This window comes from Elephas maximus, chromosome 17, assembly GCF_024166365.1.
Source record: "Elephas maximus indicus isolate mEleMax1 chromosome 17, mEleMax1 primary haplotype, whole genome shotgun sequence".
NCBI classification, from domain to species: Eukaryota; Metazoa; Chordata; class Mammalia; order Proboscidea; family Elephantidae; genus Elephas; species Elephas maximus.
The window spans coordinates 74879189-74903690 of NC_064835.1; the positions used below are offsets into that span (position 1 = coordinate 74879189).

Consider the following 24502-nt stretch of genomic DNA (forward strand, 5'->3'; position numbering starts at 1 on the left):
TTCAGAGTGCTGGTCTTTTGGTTAGCAGCCGGATGCTTAACCGCTGCGCCACCAGGGCTCCTATATGTTGAAGCTAAAAGTCTGAAATACATAATCTTATCAATAGCTATTTAAATGAAAGTTAAATTAGGAGTCACTTGCTCTTAAAACGCTAGCTTTCACACAGCCTTGGTACAGAGGTACAGGATACTGTTTTTGTTTGTTTGTTTTAGCATTACGGCGAATGGGTTCCAAATGAAACATTAGATCAATGATGGTAGTCATTATAAAAATATTAAACTATGTTAAAATCAGTAGTCAGGGCTGCCAGTCAAAGGCAGAATTTAAAATCCTTTGTCAAATTAGGTATGATGTTTTTTCTAGCTTTTTTTCTATGCTTAAAAGAACTTTCTTACAACATCAGGAAATGGTTCTTCCTGTTTCAACTTACGCAGGCTACAAACTAGGCAAATTAAACAGTACTTGAGCGTTTTATTAGTTTAACCTTCTTTAAAAGCATTTTACATAATCAGAATGCTGGACAGTAAAACTATTATATTATAAATACTGAAGTATACCAGTTTGACTTATCATCAGGTCTTATTTCTTTTGCAATAAGCCAGTCCTGATTATAGTACAATGTTATTTTCTGCATTCATCTATCAAATATTGCCTTTGACTTTAAAAGTCAGAGGCAGTGAAACAAATCATACCTTGATGTTGACTTTGTTTAAAAACTGGAGGCTACAGACATTATGTGTATTTTATCTGAAAACTGCTTGCTGGAAGGTCTCTATTATCTGAGGTCCCCACTGTCTTTCATTGCTAAAGACGTTTTCTTAGTTGCCTGTTGCAACTAAATGGACAGTAAATTGATGATTTTTTTTTTTTTTAGAATCGTTAATAGATGTTTCATGGCCTCACACAGAAATAACTGAGCCTAGAGGCAGGAGTGTTTCATATTTATACTGCCTGTAGCTACCCACCAGCTCTTCTCTTAAATAAAGAAATATAGCCACCTTTTTTTTTCCTGTTAGCCCAAGACTGGAACCATTCCCAAAGCCAACTCTTCAGACAGAAATTGGACTGGACTATAAGACAGAAAATGATACTGGTGAGGAGTGAGCTTCTTGGCTCAAGTAGACACATGAGACTATGTGGGCAGCTCCTGTCTGGAGGGGAGATGAGAAGGCAGAGGGGGACAGGAGCTGGTTGAATGGACACAGAAATACAGGGTGGAGAGAAGGAGTGTACTGTCCCATTAGGGGCAGAGCAACTAGGAGTACATAGCAAGGTGTATATAAATTTTTGTATGAGAGACTATCTTGATTTATAAACTTTCACTTAAAGCACAATTAAAAATATATATATAGTCATGGTGGTGTCTAAACTTGCTTTCTGATACCACTTCTCACTTTTTTTTTTTTTTGCTCATGACCCTCAAGTGATACACTCAGATGTGACCAGATTATCATGGTGAATGACTATAGGAAGGAGTAGTGCCTGTTGGGAGGAGTAGCTGGGTCTGACACTGGATTGCTGGTTAGTGTTTGTGAGGGTAGCTAGTCCAGACTGCTCCTTCCACCATCTAAAATTGGGTAGAAAGGTAAAAATTTTCTCTTAGTCCTCTGTAGAAATGTGCAGATTACATTCTGTGCTTGTCAGATACTTCCCACAGTGGCCTGCCTCGTAGACCCTTGACCTGGCAAGATCTAAGAGAGTTAGCCCAGTCTCTGATTTCAGTCACAGCAGTAGGTAGATGGTTGGGCTGCTTGGCTGTGTAGAGCATAGGAATGCTGGAAGTGTGTTTTTAAGAACTGGGCTCCTATCACTGTCTCCAACCTGGACCTTATGAAAGAAACTACAAATGTCTGCAGGGTCCTTCCAGTTCAAGTTCATTTTCTATATAATACCCAGACAAATCTTTAGCCCAAGAAGCATAAATAAACCAAAGGATGAGTTGAGATAAACTATACCCACACTGGAGTGAACAACTTTCTAATCTTGTGGAGGCATGAACATAATTATGCCATCAATGCACACAGCAAACTACAAGATAGGTCAGAACCACGGTGTGATTTCAGGACATCCTTGGTTAACAGGGTAAGGTGGAAATAGTTCCTGGTCCTGCTCCTCATTTGCGGTTGAGGCTTTGTATCGTTCTCTGATGGGGCTGCCCCGTGTTGGACTGGTATGTCCTTCTCATTTGACTATTAACTGCAAAGAATTCCCAGGTTCTCTGCCTGCCTCTCAAAAAGTATAGAGACCATCTGCCCTGACCATTCAGATCCCATCAGCAGGCACACCTCTCTGACCCTAACCTTTCCACTCTTGGCTTTGCTGTTCTGTTCCCCCCATCCCACACAGTTCCAGAAATGCTGTACATGGGACTCTCCGGAAAAGTACATGGCTTGCTAATGCCTTCTGTAAAAGAACGACTGCCATTTTTGTTTAGGTGGTGGGGGTGATTTCTGGTCATGTTTAAGAGCTTGGCTGCTAACCGAAAGGTCAGCAGTTCAAATCCACCAGCCACTCCTTGGAAACCCTATGGGGCAGTTCTACCCTGTCCTATAGGGTCGCTATGAGTCAGAATCCACTCGATGGCAATGGATTTGGTTTTTGGTTACTTTTGGATGGGGCAGGGCAGAGTGGAGAATGGAAAATTCTTCTTGACTTTAGATGGTAAACACATAGCCTTTTGTTGAGTATTGCCTAAAAGACTGTCCCCATTACTTAAAGACCCTTTTCTCTGTGAAGGTTTCTTGTCTTTTTTAGAGTTCCAACTACCCTTTCTTCATTTACACCCTCCTTGCCCTACCCTGTGGCATTTGCTGGGGGTACAAGGCAGGGTTTTTGCTTTCTTGTCAGGGTTTTTAATCAATTAACATTTGCTAAATAGAGGCATTGAGGTGAGCATCGGATTAAGATGTTGCCTTTGTACCTTTATATGAATCCATATTTAGTAGATTTTTATATTTTTCAGACTCTTAGGCAATTTTTATTTAGGCAATATAAGGGACCTTGGTGCAGTCGCATCCGCTAATACTATGTGCTGTAGGCAGGTTCATTGTGCCATGGGCAAAATGAGAATAGTAATACCTGCCAAATCCTTTTCACAGGAGTGTGTGTGTATGTGTGTTGTGGTGCTTGTATAACAGTTTATGCAGAGAAAAGCTAAAAGCAGTGCACAACTCTGTTCATGTAAGGGATTATTTTGCATACTTCGTATGACTAATGAGCTGGAAATGGCAAGGAAACATGGTTGCCCAGTTTACCGTGACTTGACCTTCAGTGAACACCACCCACTGGGAGTTGGAATAATCAGGTTTTCAGTTCTTTCAGTGATGCGATAAGTGTAAAAAAACCAAAACCAAACCCAATGCTTTTGTCGATTCTGACTCATAGTGACCCTATGGGACAGAGTGGAACTGTTCCGTAGGGTTTTCAAGGAGCAGCTGGTGGATTCAAACTCCTGATCTTTTGGTTAGCAGCCTGAGCCCTTAACCACTTCACCACCAGAGCTCCAAGTGTAGCTGTAGTTTTTTCCCATCCAGTTCTTTCATGATGGTTCACTTCTGATGAAATGGTCAAGTCCAAATGCTGGAAGGAAACCACCTCCTGAGTTTTCATTTGCTCCACGGGGCCTTCTTATCCTCCTTGCCAATCCCTCCCTAGCTATCTTGTCCCCTAGAACATGACCACAAACCTGTGATTGATGAGAATGTTTTAAAGACTTAACAAATCCAAGGGAGAATAAAATGGAAGTAGCCCCTGAAGATGTAAGAGGTAAAGATTTTGTCTTTGAAGTCCAGGTTTGTGATTCTGCCACAGTGACCTCGCACCCAGTGCTCAGCACTCACGTGGTTGGTCCTTTGCCACATACCTTGTTCCAGGGAAGGAAAAATGGCTGCGCTGCAGCTCCAAAGGGCTACCACACTTGTCTGGGGCTCATACCTCTTAGGTCACACCTGTCTGCCCCTTGAGAATTGGATACCTTGATGGCTTTGGTGTCTGTTATAGATTGATTTATGTCCTCCCAAAAGAAATGTGGAAGACCTAACCCCTGTGCCTGTATATATGACCCCATTTGGAAATAGGGCTTTTGGCTATGTTAAAGAGATAAGATCGGAGTAGAGTGGGTACTAAACCTAATCACTTAGAAGTACCTTATAAAAGAGTAGGATAGACAGACACAAAAACAAAGGGAAGAGAGAGACAGACAACGAAGACAGATGCATCTAGAGTCCCAGGAATGCCAAGGATTGCTGGCAGCTAATAGAAGCTGAAATAGACAAAGAAGGACCTCCCCTAGAGCCACATCCTGAATTTGGAGTTGTAGCCACCCAGTTATAGTATTTGTGTTACAGCAGCACTGATACCTAAGACGGGGTCAAAGCCAAGACAAGGGGTTCCCGGTCCCCCTGCCCCTTGACTTCTGATCAGAGAGAGACTTACTCATCCCTGCTGGACACTGAGAATGACCTCACCTTTCAGGGCTCCTACTGTCCCCACACTGAGGGGTGATTTTACCCTTGTAGCCCCAACAGCCTTGCAAAGTGATGACCACAGCAGTCCTACTCTAGCCATGGAGAACGAACCATAAAAGGCAATTTCCAAGCAAGGGGACACCTCCAAATCCAGTGTGTTATTTTTTTAGTCTCTGTCATTACACTTAGAAGCAGAGCCATTTACAAAACTCTTTCAACCATCCATCAATCAGATGGAATCTTAGTCTCACATCATGTAGCGATTGAGAGCAAGGGCCATGGACTTAGACCGCCTGGGTTCCTTCCCTAGCTCTGCCACAGATCAGCCATGGCACCTTGGACATATGACTTCTCTGAACTTCAACTTTCTCATCTCTGAAATAGGGAGAATGATACCTACACCCTGGATTGTTGTGAAGATTTAACTAGGTAATGTATGCTGAACACTTAGCCCAGTTCCTGGGTCAAACTAAGCACTCAATAAGTATTGTTATGGATTTAATTGTGCCCCCTAACCCTTCAAAATATGTTGAAGTCCTAATCCCTGGTACCTGTGAACATGAACTTGCTTGGAAATAGGAAGATGTCAGTTAATAACTTAAGGTTAGGGAGTCCCTGGGTGGCACAGTTAAGTGCTCAACTATTAGCCAAAAGGTTGACTGAACCTACCCAGAAATGCCTTTGAAGGCAGGTCTGTCAATCGGCTTCCGAAAAGTCACAGCCTTGAAAACCCTATGGAACAGATCTATGCTACACACGTGGGGTCTCCATGAGTCAGAATTGACTGGACAGCAACTAACAGCAACCACACCATGAGTTATACCAATAGGGTGGGCCCTAATCCAATCTGAGTGGTGCCTTTATAAAAGAGGAAAAGAGACACAGAGTGGCAGACAGAGGAAGGATGGCCATGCAAAGATGCAGCTGCAAGCCAAGGAATGCCTGGGACCACCAGAAGCTGGGACAGACAGGGAAGGATCTTCCCCTGGAGCCTCCAGGGAGAACGTGGCTCCGCTGACGCCTTGAATTTGGGCTACTAGTCCCCAGAACTGTGAGACAATAATGTCTGTTCTTATAAGTCACCCACTTTGCAGTCCTTTTTTAAAGCAGCCTTAGGAAACTTATACCCTTGTTAATATTGTAATTTTTAAAATAGGAGTAAAGACTACAGTGTTGAGTCAATGCTAGGATTCACTCAGGCCTAGAGCCACTTCTTGGCCATGAAGTCTCCTCATAGGAGCAATTGTATGCTGATGTCTGTCCATCATATGAATGTATCAGTAAAATGGCACAGCAACAGCTTCACATGTGAGAAATTCAGCTATTTAACTACAAGTTGCTAAACACACACATACGTACATACACATCTCAAAAAGTTATTTGACCTTTTTTTTCACTACTCAATGACCACATTTTTTTTTTTTTTTAAATCTGTATTATTTTACTTCATGAATTGTTTTGGTGTCATAGAGACTAGACTCAGGAGAAATAATGGGAATTCTGTTATTAATTTAATTCATGCAGAAAATCCAATTGGAACAGTCAGGCTTGAGTATGACATTTTTGGCCAACTGACAATCTATGGGATCAAATTAACCAGATCATTGCTTTGGCTGCTGTCTATTGGGTCTCAACACAAATATTGCATTAGATTTTTGTTTCTCTGTGATTTGGGGTATCAGTGATTCTGTGACTGCCAGTGTGGTTGAGGAGAGGAAAATGGGAGACATTAATCTGTTAAAGTTTACTGCAGCTAATCAGGAAACAAAGGTATTTTAAAAAATCCAATGTCTCTTAATTTCCTTTTCTTCTGCAAATGGGTGTGTTAACAGGCCATGAAGCTTATTTCTTTATCTCTTAGATTTTCCAGAGTAATACTGGAAATCTTTGTTGTTTATGAGTTTAAGGATTTTGTTGTTAATTAAAGTCGCAGAGTTGAAAGTATATGTTTTAGTGAAATTATGAAAGAACAAAGCTGATTCAAAGTTGGGTTGTACTTTTTGCCAAGAGTCTGTTGAAAGAAAAATTTGGGGGGTAAAAAAGGACTTTAAAAATAAAGTAAGTGCCAACTGGCTAGCTATGTACTTGTGAATGGCGTTGAAAGGAAAAACTATTATTTGCATCTATGTTTAATCTTCGTAGCTGATCTGACCTTGGGCCTACAAAAATGCTGAGAGTCTGATGTACAGCCATGAGACAAGGTCAGGCTGCCTCTGCATTCATTCATTCATTCAACAAATGTTTGGCTACACTGGGCCAGGCGGTATCTGGACGCTGAGAACACAGTGGTGAGCAAAACAAAGTCACCATCATCATGAAGTCTACATTCTGGCTAGGGAGACCACAAATAAACAAGAAAGCAAATACTAATATGTTAGAATAGAATATAAAATATAATAATATAATATTGTACAGAAAAGTGTTAACATAGCAGGCCTGAGACTACTGTTCTTAGAAACCTTGCTTACAAGGTTGGCACTTGGCTGGCATTTGGTAACTTGGATTTTTGGAGGGATCCTACCATTCTCTGATAAGATCTTCTTATATCTAAACTGTTTATGCAAACAATATGGTTTATACTTAACACCTGCTTACCTTGTGGGAGTTTGAAATTTTGGTATGTGCCAGGCAGAGGTTACCTAGGTGACCAGCCTCCAATCAAAACTCTGGGAGCTGAGTCTCTAACAAGCTTGCCTGGTAGACAACATGTTGCCATAACTTGTTGCTGAAGGAATTAATCATGTCCTGTGTGACCCTGGTGGCGTAGTGGTTAAGTGGTACGGCTGCTAACCAAAGGGTCGGCAGTTCGAATCCACCAGGCGCTCCTTGGAAACTCTATGGGGCAGTTCTACTCTGTCCTATAGGGTCGCTATGAGTCGGCATCGACTCAACGGCACTGGGTTTGGTGTTTTTGGTTTTGTGTGACCCAACTGGGATAGGACTCTTGGAAGCTTGTGCCTGGTTTCTTCCAGACTTCACCCCATGTGCCTTTTCCGATTTTGATTTGTATCATTTCGCTGTAGTGAATAATAGTCATAGGTACAACTATGTGCTAAGTCCTGTCAGTCTTCTTAGCAACTCATCAAACCTGGGGGTGATCTTGGAGACCTCGACACTATATTTGATATGTGATATATGATATAATAATTAGGTAGTGATAAACGCTAGGAAGAAATTTGGAGCAGGGGAGGGGATGGGGAGTTACAAGAGGGTCACTGTTACAGGTGGGTTGGTCAGGGAAGCTCTTTCCAAGGAAGTAACACTGGGCCGAGATTTGGATGACTGGGGAAAAGTGTCCCAAGTAGAGGGAGCAGCATGTGCAAAAACCCTGAGGCAGGAACAAGCTTGGGAGGGTTGAGAATCTCAAAGAAAGCCAGTGTGATTGTAGCGAGTGAGCAAGGGGAGCATGGTACCGCATAAAGGCAGGGAGGGAGCCAGGGCCAGATCTTGCAGGTCCTGTAGGCTGTGCTAAGGAGTTTAGATTTTGTTCTAAAGGAGAGAAGAAACTACTGGTTTGGTGTGATGTGATTTACATTTTACAAAATGCTTTCTGACTGCTATGTGGGGGCAAATGTGGAAGCTATTGCAGAAATCCAGGCGGGGTGATGGTGGCTGGAATGAAGTGGTAGCGGTAGTGGAAGAGCGTGGGCACACTGAGTTCCTTTTCTTAGAAAACAAAAACAGGCCACATGTTATCCAAAATCTAGAGTTTGTTAAATCAACAAACTGAAGTTAACCCCATGTGACAGATGACATGCAGTTAGCTTTAAAACTCGCTGTGAGATCTTCCCTAGGGACCATTCAGTGTGCAGTAAGAGAACTGCAAGAGGAATGGGCATTTTGGAGGCTAACTTTCCAGAAAGCAGGCAGCCTCTGGAGCTTCTTTTTCCTAACCAAGGCCCCTGAGGGTTGGAGGCTGGCCTGCCCTCACAGTGAGGCCCCTGAAGAAGGCTGGAGGTATGGACCGGACAAGCTTTGGCACGGAGGCAACTCTCCCTCCTACATATCTGCATTCCGTGGGATCGATCCATTGCCATTAGATGCAGGGCAAAAACAGCAACACAGAGAAAACATAGCAGCCTAACATTCATGGGGTAGTCCTCTGGGGTGGCTATGGGAAGTTGATCCTATAAAGATGGACTTGGAGCCATGGGCCAGACGGACGGATCACTCTGCAGAATGACTATTGAGAAATAACCAGGCCAGTGTGGGCTGTGGGCTGCTTGGGAGAGGACAGAGCCAGACAATGACAGAAGTTTTTGACCAGGACAGAGTCCCTGCTAAGGGCCTAACCAAATTGATCAATTAAGGCCAGGACTACGCTATGATTATCCTTCTAGATATTTTTCGCTTGTTGACTGTATTTATATGTATTGTGCTTCGTGCCAGAATTTTTTTTGGCTGGGGGAGAGGTAACTGAACTGTGAGTCCCTGAACAATATTTGTTATCATGATTCTGGCACTCTGCTTGTTTACAACAGAAGATATATCCTTTTATCCAAGTCTGATTTCCCATCCCTTGGCTAAATTTTTGAAATTAATAAGTGATTTGGTGCTGGCTGTCACAACCTGTCCTTGGCTCCATTTTCTCAAATTTTCAGTCTGCAAATATTTACTGAGGACCTCACATGTGCTGGGGTGGGGGGGGGGCAAAGATGAATAAAACATGGTCCTTTTCTTCCAAGAACTTGCTTTCTAGTGCTCAAATCAAGCTAGTTGTGTGATTATTCCAAAGGCCTTTTGCTAAAAAGAAAATTCCATTGCTGCCCTCAGAACCCTATTCTGTGAGTAACTATGCTAGAAATAGATGTTTATTGTTTATTTGTGGTTTGGTGTTCAGTGAATTGAACCTGAGGTCAGAAGATCGGATCAGGACATGCATATAGTGTGGCGTAACCTTGAGCAAGTTAGTTACTCTGCTAATACTTACTTTCTTTTTATTAAAAGAGTAGCTAAGTTGCCCTCACAGAGACACTGTGAGGGTTAAATGGAGTAACACATGTGAAGCCTCTGGTGTGGGACTTGGCTCAGAGGTAGAGTTCACTAAATTACATTTTAACAGTAATAATAATGATAGTAACTGCAAACTGTGGTTGTCATGCAAACTCATTTCCTTCTCTCTGAAATGGACTGGTACGGGCCATTTTCAATCGGATGATCATATAGCCTACTATGCTGGGAATGACAACTTGAAGAGGAATGGTGTTGCATTCATTGTCAAAAAGAACATTTCAAGATCTATCCTGAAGTACAACACTGTAGTGATAGGATAATATCCACTCGCCTAAAAGGAAGACCAGTTAATACAATTATTATTGAAATTTACGCACAAACCACTAAAGCCAAAAATGAAGAGAAGATTTTTATCAGCTGCTGCAGTCTGAAATTGATCAAACATGAAATCAGGATGTGTTGATAATTACTGGGGATTGGAATGTGAAAGTTGGAAGCAAAGAATAAGGATCAGTAGTTGGAAAATATGGCCTTGGTGATAGAAACAATGCTGGAGATCAAATGATAGAATTTTGCAAAACCAATAACTTCTTCATTGCAGATACCTTCTTTCGCCAACATAAATGGAGACTAAACACATGGACCTCGCCAGATGGAACACACAGGAATCAAACTGACTACATCTGTGGAAAGAGATGATGGAAAAGCTCAATATCATCAGTCAGAACAAGGCCAGGGGCCGACTGTAGAACAGACCATCAATTGCTCATATGCAAGTTCAAGCTAAAACTGAAGAAAATCAGAGCAAGTCCACGAGAGCCAAAATATGACCTTGAGTATATCCCACCTGAATTTAGAGACCATCTGAAGAACAGATTTGATGCATTGAACACTAGTGACCAAAGACCAGACGAGTTGTGGAATGACATCAAGGACATCATCCATGAAGAATGCAAGAGGTCATTGAAAAGACAGGAAAGAAAGAACAGACCAAGATGGATGTCAGAAGAGACTCTGAAACTTGCTCACAAATGTCAAGCAGCTAAAGCAAAAGGAAAAAATGATGACATAAGAGAATTGAACAGCAAATTTCAAAGGGCGGCTCGAGAAGACAAAGTTAAGTATTATAATGACATGTGCAAAGAGCTGGAGATAGAAAACCAAAAGAGAAGAATGCTCTCAGCATTTCTCAAGCGGAAAGAACTGAAGAAAATATTCAACCCTCAAGTTGCAATAGCTTCCTGGCCAAATGACTGGAAGAGATCCATATTTATGCCTATTCCCAAGAAAGGTGATCCAACCGAATGTGGAAAATTATAGAACAATATCATTAATATCACATGCAAGCAACATTTTGCTGAAGATCATTCAAAAACGGCTGCAGCAGTATATTGACAGGGAACTGCCAGAAATTCAGGCTGGCTTCAGAAGAGGATGTGGAACCAGGGTTATCGTTGCTGATGTCAGATGGATCCTGGCTGAAAGCAGAGAATACCAGAAGGATGTTTACATGTGTTTTATTGATTATGCAAAGGCATTTGACTCTGTGGATCGTAACACATTATGGATAACATTGAGAGGAACGAGAATTCCAGAACACTTAATTGTGCTCATAAGGAACCTTTACATAGATCAAGAGGCAGTTGTTCCGACAGAACAAGGGGATACTGATTGGTTTAAAGTCAGGAAAGGCGTGTGTCAGGGTTGTATCCTTTCACCATACCTATTCAATCTGTATGCTGAGCAAATAATCCGAGAAGCTGGACTATATGAAGAAGAATGGGGCATCAGGATTGGAGGAAGACTAATTAACAACCTGCATTATGCAGATGACACAACCTTGCTTGCTGAAAGTGAAGAGGACCTGAAGCACTTACTAATGAAGATCAAAGAGCACAGCCTTCAGTATGGATCGCACCTCAACATAAAGAAAACAAAAATCCTCACAACTGGACCAATGAACAACATCATGATAAACAGAGAAAAGAATGAAGTTGTCAAGGATTTCATTTTACTTGGATCCACAATCAACAGCCATGGAAGCAGCAGTCAAGAAATCAAAAGAGGCATTGCATTGGGTAAATCTGCTGGAAAGGACCTCTTTAAAGTGTTGAAAAGCAAAGATGTCACCTTGAAGACTAAGGTGTGCCTGACCCAAGCCATGGTATTTTCAATCGCATCATATGCATGTGAAAGCTGGACAATGAATAAGGAAGAGAGAAGAAGACTTGATGCCTTTGAATTTTGGTGTTGGTGAAGAATATTCAATATACCATGGACTGCCGAAAGAACAAATAAACCTGTCTTGGAAGAAGTACAACCAGAATGCTCCTTAGAAGCAAGGATAGCAAGACTGCATCTTACATACTTTGGACATGTTGTCAGGAGGGATCAGTCCCTGGGGAAGGACATCATGCTTGGCAAAGTAGAGGGTCGGCGGAAAAGTGGAAGACTCTGAAAGAGGTGGATTGACACAGTGGCTGCAACAATGAGCTCAAGCATAACAACGATTTTAAGGATGGTGCAGGACCGGGTGGTATTTCGTTTTTTGTGCATAGGGTTGCTATGAGTCAGAACTGACTCAGTGGCACCTAACAACAACAACAGCATTGATGTTAATGGAGACACAGCAGCAGAAATGACGGAAGGAGGAGCATATCAGTAATAGACTTATTATGTTAAGGTTATAAACTGTTGTTCATATGTTAAACATTGTTGCAATTGTAGGTGGTTGTCAAGGATTGAATTGCGTCCCCCAAAAGTATCTGTCAACTTGGCTAGATCGTGATTCCCAGTATTGTATGATTGTCTACCATTTTCTCATCTGATGTGATTTCCCTATGTGTTGTAAATCCTATCAGTATGATGTAATGAGATAGATTAGTGACATTTATATTGATGAGATCTGCAAGACTGGTTAGTGTTTTAAGCCAATCTCTTTTGAGATATAAAAGAAACGAACAGAGAGACATGGGACCTCATACCACCAAGAAGGCAATGCCAGGAGCAGGGTGCTTCCTTTGGATGCGAGGTTCCTGTGCTGAGAAGCTCTTTGACCAGAGGGATATTGTTGACACTGACCTTCCTTCAGAGCCAACAGAGAGAGAAAACCTCCCCTGGAGCAGACGCGATGAATTTGGACTTGTAGCCTACTAGACTGTGAGAGAATAAATATCTCTTTGTTAAAGCCATCCACTTGTGATATTTCTGTTACAGCAGCACTAGATGACTAAGACAGTTGTGTAATGTAATATATGTGGTAACCACTAAGAAATCACCAAGAATAAAAACATTTAGGAGAAAAGAGGAAGAAAGCAAAGAGGCTTATCAGAAAAAATCAGCCAAATACATAAAAATCAGAATAAAAAAAACAAAGAAGATACGAAACACTCAAAAAACAAATAGCAAAATGAGTGAGGTAGACACTTTGTTTTCAGTAATAACCTTAAATGTAAATGGTGTGAACACCCCCATGCAAAAGGCAGAAAGTGGCAGAATGGATAACAAAAACAGAAACGATCCATCCTTTTGCTGTCTACAAGAAACACACCTTAGATATAAGGACACAAACAGAAAATAGAAGCAGAAAAATATTCCATGCAGCCAGTTGGGAGAGGGGGAGAGCTGGGTAGCCATAGTGATATCAAATAAAATAGGCTTTAAATCAAAATCTATTACAAGAGATAAAGAACGACACTACATAATGAAAGGTTCAGTCTAGCAAGAAAATATAACAATTATATATGCACCTAACAGCAATGTTCCAAAATACATGAAACAAATACTGACTAATATGAAAGGAGAAATAGACAACTCCACAAAAGTAGTAGGGGATTTCAACACACCACTTTCAACTGTAGACAGAACATCTAAAATGAAGATAACTAAGGACATTGAAAACTTAAAATAAAACCGTAAGCCAATTGGACCTAACAGACATATAAAACACTACGCCCAGCACCAGAACAAATACACATTCTTCTCCAGCACACATGGATCGTTTTCCAGAATAGACCATATACTAGGACACAAAACAAGTCTCAACAAATTTTAAAAGATGGAAATCATACAAAGCATCTTCTTTGAAGCTAGAAATCAACAACAGGAAAAATAAGGGAAAAAATAGATGGAAACTAAATAATACACTGCTAAAAAAACTATTGGGTCATAGAAGAAATCAAAAGTGAAATTAAAATATTCCTAGAATCAAACAAAAATGAAAACACAACATATCAAAACCTTTGGGACACAACAAGACCAGTACTCAGAGAGAAATTCATAGTAATAAATGCCTACATTAAAAAAGAAGATACAAAATCATTAACTTAAACTGACAACTTGAACAATTAGGAAAGGAAGAACAAAAAGATGCCAAAAGCTACCAGAAAGAAGGAAATAATAAGGATTAGGGCAGAAATAAAATAGAAAAACTAGAAAGAATCAACACAACCAGCAGTTGATTCTTTGAAAAGATCAATCAAATAGATAAACCACTGGCTAGACTGACGAAAGAAAAAAACCCAGAAGAGTCAAAGAACCAAATTAAGAAAGGAAATTAGTGACATTACAACCAATCCAACAGAGATAAAGAAGATTGTAGCTGAATTACTATGAAAAATTGTACGCCAACAAATTTGAAAACTTAGATGAAATGGACAAATTTCTAGGAACACACGACCTACCCAAACTGACAAAAAGAGAGGTAGAAAATTTAAACAGACTCATTATAAGAGAGTGAAGATGTCATCAAAAAAATCGCCAACAACAACAACAACAAAAAGCCCAGGACCAGATAGCTACACTGGAGAATTCTACCAAACATTCAGTGAAGAGTTGACACCAGTCCTTCTCAATCTCTTCAAAAACATGAAAGAGGAAGGAACACTATCAAACTTTCTTTGAAGCCAGCATAGTCCTGATACCTAAACCAGGCAAAGACATAAAGAAAGAAAATTACAAACCAATATCCTTTATGAACACAGATGTAAAATTTTTAAACAAAATTCTAGCCAATTGACTTCAACATCAAAAAAAAAAAAATCATACACCGTCAGGTAGTGGGATTCGAACTAGGATTACAAGGGTGGTTCAACATTAGAAAATCAATCAGTGTAATCCGCCACGTAAATAAAGGAAAAGAACCATATGACCATATCAATTGATGCAGAAAGGCATTCAATAAAATTCAACACCCTTTCCTAATAAAAACTCTCAGCAAAATAGGAATAGAAGGGAAATTTCTCAACATAATTAAGGGCATATATGTAAAACTGACAGCCAACATTATACCAATGGAGGAACTTTGAGAGCTTTCCCTCTGAGAATGGGAACCAGACAAGAACGCCAGTGCCAGTTATCACCACTCTCATTCAATATTGTACTGGAAGCCCTAGCCAGTGCAATAAGACAAGAAAGAGAAATAAAATGTATCTAAATTGGAAGGGAGAAGTAAAACTGTCTCTATTTGCAGATGACATGATCCTATACATAGAAGACCCTAAAGATTCTACAAAAAACTGTTGGAACTAATAGAAGAATTTAGCAACTTTGCAGAGTACCAGATCAACACACAAAAATCAGCTGGGTTCCTCTACACTAACTAAATCTACTCCAAAAAAGTAATCGAGAAAACAGCCCATTTAGAATAACCACCAAATCAATAAAATATCTAAGAATTAACCTAATCAGGGACATAAAATATTTGTACAATCAAAACTACAAGAGTCCAAACGAGACCTACAAAAATGGAAAGACATTCCATGCTCATGGATTGGAAGACTTAGTATGGTGAAAATGTCAGTTCTACCTATATTGATCTATAGATACGATGCAACCTCAATACAAATCCCAGCAATATTCTTTACTGAAATTGAAAAACTAATGACCCACTTCATATGGAAAGGAAAGAAACCTTGAATAGCCAAAACAATATTGAAGAAAAAGAGCAAAACAGGAGGCCTCACACTCCCCAATATCAGAACATACTGTGGTGTTGTTAGGTGCCGTCGAGTCGGTTCCGACTCATAGTGACCCTATGCACAACAGAACGAAACACTGCCCGGTCCTGCACCATCCTTACAATCATTGTTATGCTTGAGCTCATTGTTGCAGCCACTGCGTCAATCCACCTCGTTGAGGGCCTTCCTCTTTTCCGCTGACCCTGTACTCTGCCAAGCATGATGTCCTTCTCCAGGGTCTGATCCCTCCTGACGACATGTCCAAAGTGTGTAAGATGCAGTTTCACCATCCTTGCCTCTAGGGAGCATTCTGGCTGCACTCCTTCCAAGAGAGATTTGTTCGTTCTTTTGCAATCCATGGTATATTCAATATTCTTCACCAACACCACAATTCAAAAGTGTCAAATCTTTTTCGGTCTTCCTTATTCATTGTCCAGCTTTCACATGCATATGATGCGATTGAAAATACCATGGCTTGGGTCAGGCGCACCTTAGCCTTCAGAGTGACATCTTTGGTCTTCAACACTTTGAAGAGGTCCTTTGCAGCAGATTTGCCCAATGCAATGCGTCTTTTGATTTCTTGACTGCTGCTTCCATGGCTGTTGATTGTGGATCCAAGTAAAATGAAATCCTTGACAACTTCAATCTTTTCTCCATTTATCATGATGTTGTTCATTGGTCCAGTTGTGAGGATTTTTGTTTTCTTTATGTTGAGGTGTGATCCATACTGAAGGCTGTGCTCTTTGATCTTCATTAGTAAGTGTTTCAGGTCCTCTTCACTTTCAGCAAGCAAGGTTGTGTCATCTGCATAACGCAGGTTGTTAACGAGTCTTCCTCCAATCCTGATGCCCCATTCTTCTTCATATAGTCCAGCTTCTCGGATTATTTGCTCAGCATACAGATTAAATAAACAGATTAAATAGGTATGGTGAAAGGATACAACCCTGACGCACACCTTTCCTGACTTTAAACCAATCAGTATCCCCTTGTTCTGTCGGAACATCTGCCTCTTGATCTATGTAAAGGTTCCTCATGAACACAATTAAGTGTTCTGGAATTCCCATTCTTCGCAGTGTTATCCATAGTTTGATGTGATCCACACAGTCGAATGCCTTTGCATAATCAATAAAACACAGGTAAACATCCTACTGGTATTCTCTGCTTTCAGCCAGGATCCATCTGACATCAGCAATGATATCCCTGGTTCCACGTCCTCTTCTGAAACCAGCCTGAATTTCTGGCAGTTCCCTGTCGATATACTGCTTCAGTCGTTTTTGAATGATCTTCATCCAAAATGTTGTTTGCATGTGATATTAATGATATTGTTGTATAATTTCCACATTCGGTTGGATCACCTTTCTTGGGAATAGGCATAAATATGGATCTCTTCCAGTCAGTTGGCCAGGAAGCTGTCTTCCATATTTCTTGGCATAGACAAGTGAGCGTCTCCAGAGCTGCATCTGTTTGTTGAAACATCTCAATTGATATTCCATGGATTCCTGGAGCCTTGTTTTTCACCAATGCATTCAGAGCAGCTTGAACTTCTTCCCTCAGTACCATCGGTTCCTGATCATATGCCACCTCTTGAAATGGTTGAATATCGACTAATTCTTTTTGGTATAATGACTCTGTGTATTCCTTCCATCTTCTTTTGATGCTTCCTGCGTCGTTTAATATTTTCCCATGGAATCCTTCACTATTGTAACTTGAGGCTTGAATTTTTTCTTCAGTTCTTTCAGCTTGAGAAACCCGAGTGTGTTCTTCCCTTTTGGTTTTCCATCTCCAGCTCTTTGCACGTGTCATTATACTTTACTTTGTCTTCTCGAGAGGCCCTTTGAAATCTTCTGTTCAGTTCTTTTACTTCATCAATTCTTCCTTTTGCTTTAGCTGCTCGACGCTCAAGAGGAAGTTTCAGAGTCTCCTCTGATATCGATCTTGGTCTTTTCTTTCTTTCCTGTCTTTTCAGTGACCTCTTGCTTTCTTCATGGATGATATCCTTGATGTCATTCCACAACTCGTCTGGTCTTTGGTCACTAGTGTTCAATGCATCAAATCTGTTCTTCAGATGGTCTCTAAATTCAGGTGGGATATACTCAAGGTCATATTTTGGCTCTCGTGGACTTGCTCTGATTTTCTTCAGTTTCAGCTTGAACTGGCATATGAGCAATTGATGGTCTGTTCCACAGTCAGCCCCTGGCCTTGCTCTGACTGGTGATATTGAGCTTTTCCATCGTCTCTTTCCGCAGGCGTAGTCAATTTGATTTCTGTGTCTTCCATCTGGCGAGGTCCTTGTGTATAGTCACCGTTTATGTTGGTGAAAGAAGGTATCTGCAATGAAGAAGTCATTGGTCTTGCAAAATTCTATCATTTGATCTCTGGCATTTTTTCTATCACCAATGCCATATTTTCCAACTACTGATCCTTCTTCTTTGTTCCCAACTTTCGCATTCCAATTGCCAGTAATTATCAATGCATCTTGGTTGCATGTTTGATCAATTTTAGACTGCAGCAGCTGATAAAAATCTTCTATTCATCTTTGGCCCTAGTGGTTGGTGCGTAAATTTGGATAATAGTTGTATTAACTGGTCTTCCTTGTAGGCGTATGGATATTATCCTATCGCTGACAGCGTTGTACTTCAGGATAGATCTTGAAACGTTCTTTTTGTTGATGAATGCAATGCCATTCCTCTTCAAGTTGTCATTCCCAGCATAGTAGACCATAGGATTGTCTGATTCAAAATGGCCAATACCAGTCCATTTCAGCTCACCAATGACTAGGATATCGATGTTTATGTGTTCCATTTCATTTTTGACGATTTCCAATTTTCCTAGTTTCATACTTCGTACATTACAGGTTCCAATTATTAATGGATGTTTGCAGCTGTTTCTTCCCATTTTGAGTCACGCCACATCAGCAAATGAAGGTCCTGAAAGCTTTACTCCATCCACATCGTAAGGCTGACTCTACTTTGAGGAGGGAGCTCTTCCCCAGTCATCTTTTGAGTGCCTTCCAACTTGGGGGGCTCATCTTCCAGCACTATATCAGACAATGTTCCACTGCCATTCATAAGGTTTTCACTAGCTAATGCTTTTCAGAAGTAGACTGCTGGGTCCTTCTTCCTAGTCTGTCTTAGTCTGGAAGCTCAGCTGAAACCTGTCCTCCATGGGTGATCCTGCTGGTATCTGAATACTGGTGACATAGCTTCCAGCATCACAGCAACAGACAAGCCCCCACAGTATGACAAACTGACAACCACTGTAATCAAAACAGCCTGGTATTGGTTCAATGATAGACACATAGACCAGTGGGACAGAATTGACAACTGACAGCTCAACTATCTATGGACAGCTTATTTTTGACAAGAGGTCAAAGTCCATTCAGTGGGGCAGAAGTAATCCCTTTAATAAATGGTGCTGGCAAAACTGGCTATCCACCTACAAAAAAATGAAACAGGACTGATACCTCGTGTCATATACAAAAACTAACTCAAAATGGATCAAAGACCTAAATGTTAAACCTAAAATTCCTGGGAGAAACCTGTGAGACCTAATCTTTTGTAAAAATAGGATAATAAATACATGAATAGAAGACGACAAAATAGATAAATGGGACCTCAGGAAAATGAAAAAGTTATGCTCATCAAAAGTCTTTATGAAATGTGAAATGGTGCATGAGTGGGACATGTCAGTTCCAAGGGGTCTTGCTGAGCCTTATGTTGAACTGAAGACCAAGCCTTCACTGGGGTTGTTGAACACCATTGCTGCTCTGTACGTGCATTGGGTTTTCTGTGAATGTTCTAGAACATACCAGCAGACCTGGGGACCCACTATTGCCAATTAGCTCTGACTGAGCATGGCCAGAAGATGCATAGAAGTAGAAGGAGGTGTGTCTGCACACCTTCAGCATTGACCAGGCAAACCCAAGAATGGCAGGATAGAATAGAAGGATAGCAGCATACCACAGACCTACCCACTAAGAAGCTCTATAGCTTGAGTTAAGGGGTCCTGCCTAAGTCCAATACCCTCGTGACAGTAAGCTTGGAGAATAGCCAGTGCCACCTTGAGAGCCAAGGAAAGTGGAACTACCGACAGTTCTGTGGTTATGGATGCAGCCCACAGGGAAAAGAATACTGACCTGCGGGTCAAGTTCACTTCCACTCTGTGGGGTGCAAGCCACTCCACCACTGACCTTCATTGGCCACATCTCTAAAATAAAATTGTTATTAAAAAATAAGAAAAGATAGAACTAAAATTAAAAAAAAGAAACCTGCAAGACACCACCAGCATGGAGAGTGGTTTTCTAGAATGATGGGGCTGGCAGTGTGGTAACGAATGAGCCTTCTCTCCTATTTAATCAGACCCACTGCCTTCTTTCTGCCCTGCCCGAATGTATCATCAGCTTCAGTGAGGCTGAAGAATCGGATTCAGACCGAACTGTCAAGGAAATGCAGCCTGCTTCTAAGAGGCCTACCCTACGTCTTGCCTCAGTTTTCCTTTACAGAGACTTGCTGCCGTACACACACTGAAGACTCCCAAGTGTAACATCTGCGTTGAGAAGAATGCAGGCTGCAAGGACATGCGATGCTCCAAGTGTAAACATGACTTCTGCTGGATGTGTCTAGGAGATTGGAAGACCCATGGCAATGAGTAGTTTGAGTGTCGTTGGTACAAGGAGAATCTCGACATTGTCAACTAGAGCCAGCAGGCCCAGGCCAGGGTGGCCCTCAAGAAGTACTTGTTCTACTCGGAGAGGTGGGAAAACCACAACAAAAGCTTACAACTGGAGGCACAGACATACCAGCACATTCATGAGAAGATTCAGGAGAGGGTCACGAACAACTGGGGACGTGGATTGACTGGCATGACCTACAGAACGCTGCCAAGCTCTTGGTCAAGTGTTGATACATCTTGCAGAACACCTATCCATATGTGTGCTACGTGGAGTCCGCATCCAGGAAGAAACTGTTTGAAAACCTGTCGTGGAAAGTGGAGCATGCAGACAGCTATGATAGAGGGGACTTGGAGAACCAGATGCACATAGCGGAGCCTCGGAGGAGAACCTGCTGAAGGATTTCCATGACACCTAGGTCAGGACATGGACAGGCCAGGGTGAGGAAGATGCTGCTGAGAGGTCTCCCAGCTGCCACACTGCATGCTATAGGTTCTGCCTTTCACTACCGCAGGCGACAGCCAGGGCCCCACTCCTGAGAGACACTGCCAACACACCTCTTAGTTGATTTCTATTCTGATCTTTTCACTTTTTGTTTCTACCAGGATAGAAGTCATGTTGAATTGGCTTCTTTTCAAAACTTTTAATTCCTCCAGATGATTGAGAGGGAGAGGAAGTTTTTTCCTGAATGGCTATTAATAGTATTAGATCATTACAGCTTATGTAATTTTCAAATATTGTAAATTATACAAAAAAGAAAAAAAGGCAAACCATAGAACCCTTTTAAAAAATAAATTGGCATTGAAGTGTTTAAAAAGGAAAAGAGATCAAACAACGCATTGCATTGGGCATATCTGCTGCAAAAGACCTCTTTAAAGTCTTAAAAAGCAAAGACACCACTTTAAGGACTAAAGTGCACCTGACTCAAGCCATGGTGTTTTCGATTGCCTCATAAGCCTGCAAGAGCTGGACGATGGATAAGAAAGATGGAGGAAGAATTGATGCCTTTGAATTATGGTGTTGGTGAAGAATATTGAATATACAAGGGACTGCCAGAAGAACGAACAAATCTGTCTTGGAAGAAGTACAGCCGGAATGTCCCTTAGAAGCAAGGATGGCGAGATTTTATCTCACATACTTTGGACATGTTATCAGGAAATATCAGTCCCTGGAGAAGGACATCATTTGTGGTAAAGTAGAGGGTCATCAAAAGAGGAAGACCCTCAATGAGATGGATTGACACAGTAGCTGCAACGATGGGCTCAAGCATAACAATGATCATGAGGCTGGTGCAGGACTGGGCAGTGTTTTGTTCTGTTGTCCATAGGTTCGATATGAGTTGGAATAGATTGGACAGCTCCTAACAACAGCAACAATGTATCTTTCAAGGAGCCCTGGTGGCGCAGTGGTTAAAATGCTGGGCCGCTAGCCAAAGGTCGAGGTTCGAACTTGCCCGCCACTCTGCAGAAAAAAGATATGGCAGTCTGCTTCCATAAAGATGACAGCCTTGGAAACCCCGTGGGGCAGTTCTGCCCTGTCCCACGGGGTTGCTATGAGTTAGAAGGGACTCGATGGCAGTGGGTAAGGTACCTTTCAAAGCAAGTGGCATCCAGTTGTTCAAATAAATGAAAAGAAAAAATGCGGTGGGCAAGATCAGTTATTCCAAGGAGCAATAATGAACAAAATCTCATTAGAGAAAGAAGCTTTTGAAATTGTATTTGCTCTTTAAGAGTGAGGCTGCATCGAGCTGCTACAATGAATACATTTGACCCATTCAGAAGCAGGAAAGGTCTGTCTTCTGAAGTAATAGGCTGTGAGATCCAGTGAGCATGAAAAATACATTATATTTTAGTCTTCAAGACATCCTCTTATATAGGATTTATCCTGTTTCCTCTTGCTCAGATCCTTTTTGGAACTAAGAATGCGTGTGTCTTCCTCTAGAGGGCACACACAGTCTGCTTAATTCATAACGGCTGTAGGAGTTTCATACTACAGACCTACAAAATCCTGTCTCCTGGTGCAGATATTTGATCATTGTAATCACATCCCTGGTGGCGCAATGGTTAAGTGCTCGGCTACTAGCTGAAAGTTCAGCAGTTTGAATCCACCAACTGCTCAGCGGAAGAAAAGACCTGGTGATCTGCTTCCTATGAGACGTGATACATGTTAGGTGTCAGCCTTTTTCATCTGCCCCCAAAGTCGTCATTTTATGTCTGCAAATGCATACACACACACTGTTTCCGAAGACCTCAATGAAAAGTTATTCACTTGGCTGTTTGCTTACTCATTGTCCAAAGACTTCTAAAATGACCAACTTTACACTTAGCTACCTGGAGGCAATGTGGTCATGGGTCTCAGCGATGAGGAGCAGGGTGAAATACTCAGTCCTTATTGTGTAATCTAGGACAAATCTCTCAACCTTGAAACTGTGTCTCTTCCCTCTAGATGAAGTTAATAGGGTTGTACAGAGTTCAATGAGTCTAAAGAGGGAAATGTGACCATTTCGATTAGTAAGCAGTCCTCAGTACACCAGTAAGGTGTCTACCCAAAGATGATTTCTAGGTGGGTCATTTAGACAGTATTTTATCGAATCTAAGACACTACTGATTGAAAGATGCACTGCTATTTTATGTACTGTTGAGGAAGAAAAAAAAAAAAAAACGCCAAGTTATAATTTTAAGAAGCTGACAGACAGTTGGGAGACAAAACTCAAAGACATTAAAATGTGGGGAAAAGCATGCACCTTAAAAAAAAAAAAAAAAAACTGGCTTCCAACTTGAGTGGAAGTTTCTGAAGGCGGGGCCATACATTTTCTATTATTTGAGCTCTCCTCCCCGCCCAGGCACAGGTAGGTTTCCAGGGTCAGTGGTTGAAACTGGACTGTAATGAGCATCAGAAGACACGTGTGGAGCTCTGCTCCTCCACTACCATCTGTGTGGCTTCCAGCAACTTACCTACCCTTTCTGAGCTTCAGCTTCCTTGTCTTCACCACGAGAGGACTGACCTGGATCAGTGGTTTTCCTTCTGTGCTTCTGTCATGTTTTATGGAAGCCTTGGCCACTTAATGGCGTGGCGAAGGATATGGCCCACAGGGAGGCAGTTTCCCTTCCCCCCCGTCATTTTATTTTATTTTGGGCTTCTGATTAACAGTTTATTTGAAGAAAGGATCCAGCTGTCTAACAAAATTTTGAAAGCCACTTGAGTAGATGATCTCGGAAGCCCCTTCTAGCTCAGGGATTGTTAACCTGGCTCCCAGAAGCAGGTTCTGCAAACTCCTGGTTTCCTAGCATATAGTTGTGTGGAATGCTGCTGGGGGTCTCTGTGAGAGGCTACTCAGGTCTCTCCAAGGGAGGGGACATTTTAGGAAGCTATCTACCAATGTGCTAGCTTTTGGTGGCAAGTTAACCCTACTTTTTATAGTGTATTTCTCAAGTGTGTGCCTTCTCTAGAGTTATACAGCTGATACTTGTAATTGTTGGTAAGTTCTGCACTGTAAAAAGTTGAACTGGCAAAAGTAGTGTGATGTATTTCCAACAATGACAAAAAAGGAATAGCTACTGAGGCTGCTTATGTACAATCAGAAACCTCATGGGATTTGGTTCCTTGGTTTGGAGGTTTAGGGTCATGGTTTCATGGGACATCCCAGTTAATTGGCCTAATAACTTGGTTAGTGCTTCTGTTCTACCTCCTAGTTCATTGCATAGTGCCTGGGGTTTTAAAAACTTACAAGCAGGCATCCAAGGCATGGCAGTTGTTCTCCATTTGCCTGGAGCAGCAGAGGAAGGAGAGTCAGGAATGGGAGGATATGGAATGTGTGGCTAATTGCCTCTATGAACAACTACCTCCTTTTCTATGAGACCAGAAGAACTGGATGGTGCCTGGCTGCCATTACTGAATATTTCGATCAAAGATTCTGTAGAAGACTCCTGATCAAACCGGAAAAATGCAGAACAGAATTTCAGATTCTCATGGACTCCAGACTTTGTGGAGGCAAGGGGGCTGGATGAACCCCTGAAACTATTGCCTTGAGATAATCTTTAAACCTTACACCAAAAATACCCCCTGAAATCTCCTTAAAACCAAATAATAGCTTAACTCTGATCATGAAATTTCAGACAAGGGCAGGTCAGGTGCAGGAAGCAGGATGTGTGTGTGTGTGTGTGTGTGTGTGTGTGTGTGATAGAGCAGGGAAGGAGAAAGGCATTTTCCCAGCACCCCTGAAATCCTGAAATCATACCACACAGGTGTCTAGCTGCCTCCCTGTCTCTGGGCGGGGCACAAAGCACTGATAATGTTGCAGAGGGTCCCAACCACAAAAGGTTCTGTCTTCGAAGAGAAGGAGACTGTTCTCCGAGCTGAGCAATGGATGGCAGCCTGAGGTGGATGTGCCTGCCACACTCCAGGCCTGAAAACCACTCCTTCCTGCTGATGTGTGCAGTCAGCTTTTTCCAGGACTT

General features: G+C 41.6%; 1 protein-coding gene and 1 pseudogene across 2 annotated transcripts in view; both read left to right on the forward strand.

Annotated features, from left to right (window-relative positions):
- Positions 1–24502, forward strand: part of TMEM255B (transmembrane protein 255B) — a 123879-nt gene that overhangs the window by 59818 nt on the left and 39559 nt on the right. The gene's annotated exons all lie outside the window — the stretch shown is intronic.
- LOC126060937 (E3 ubiquitin-protein ligase ARIH2-like) lies at positions 19230–20463 on the forward strand (annotated as a pseudogene).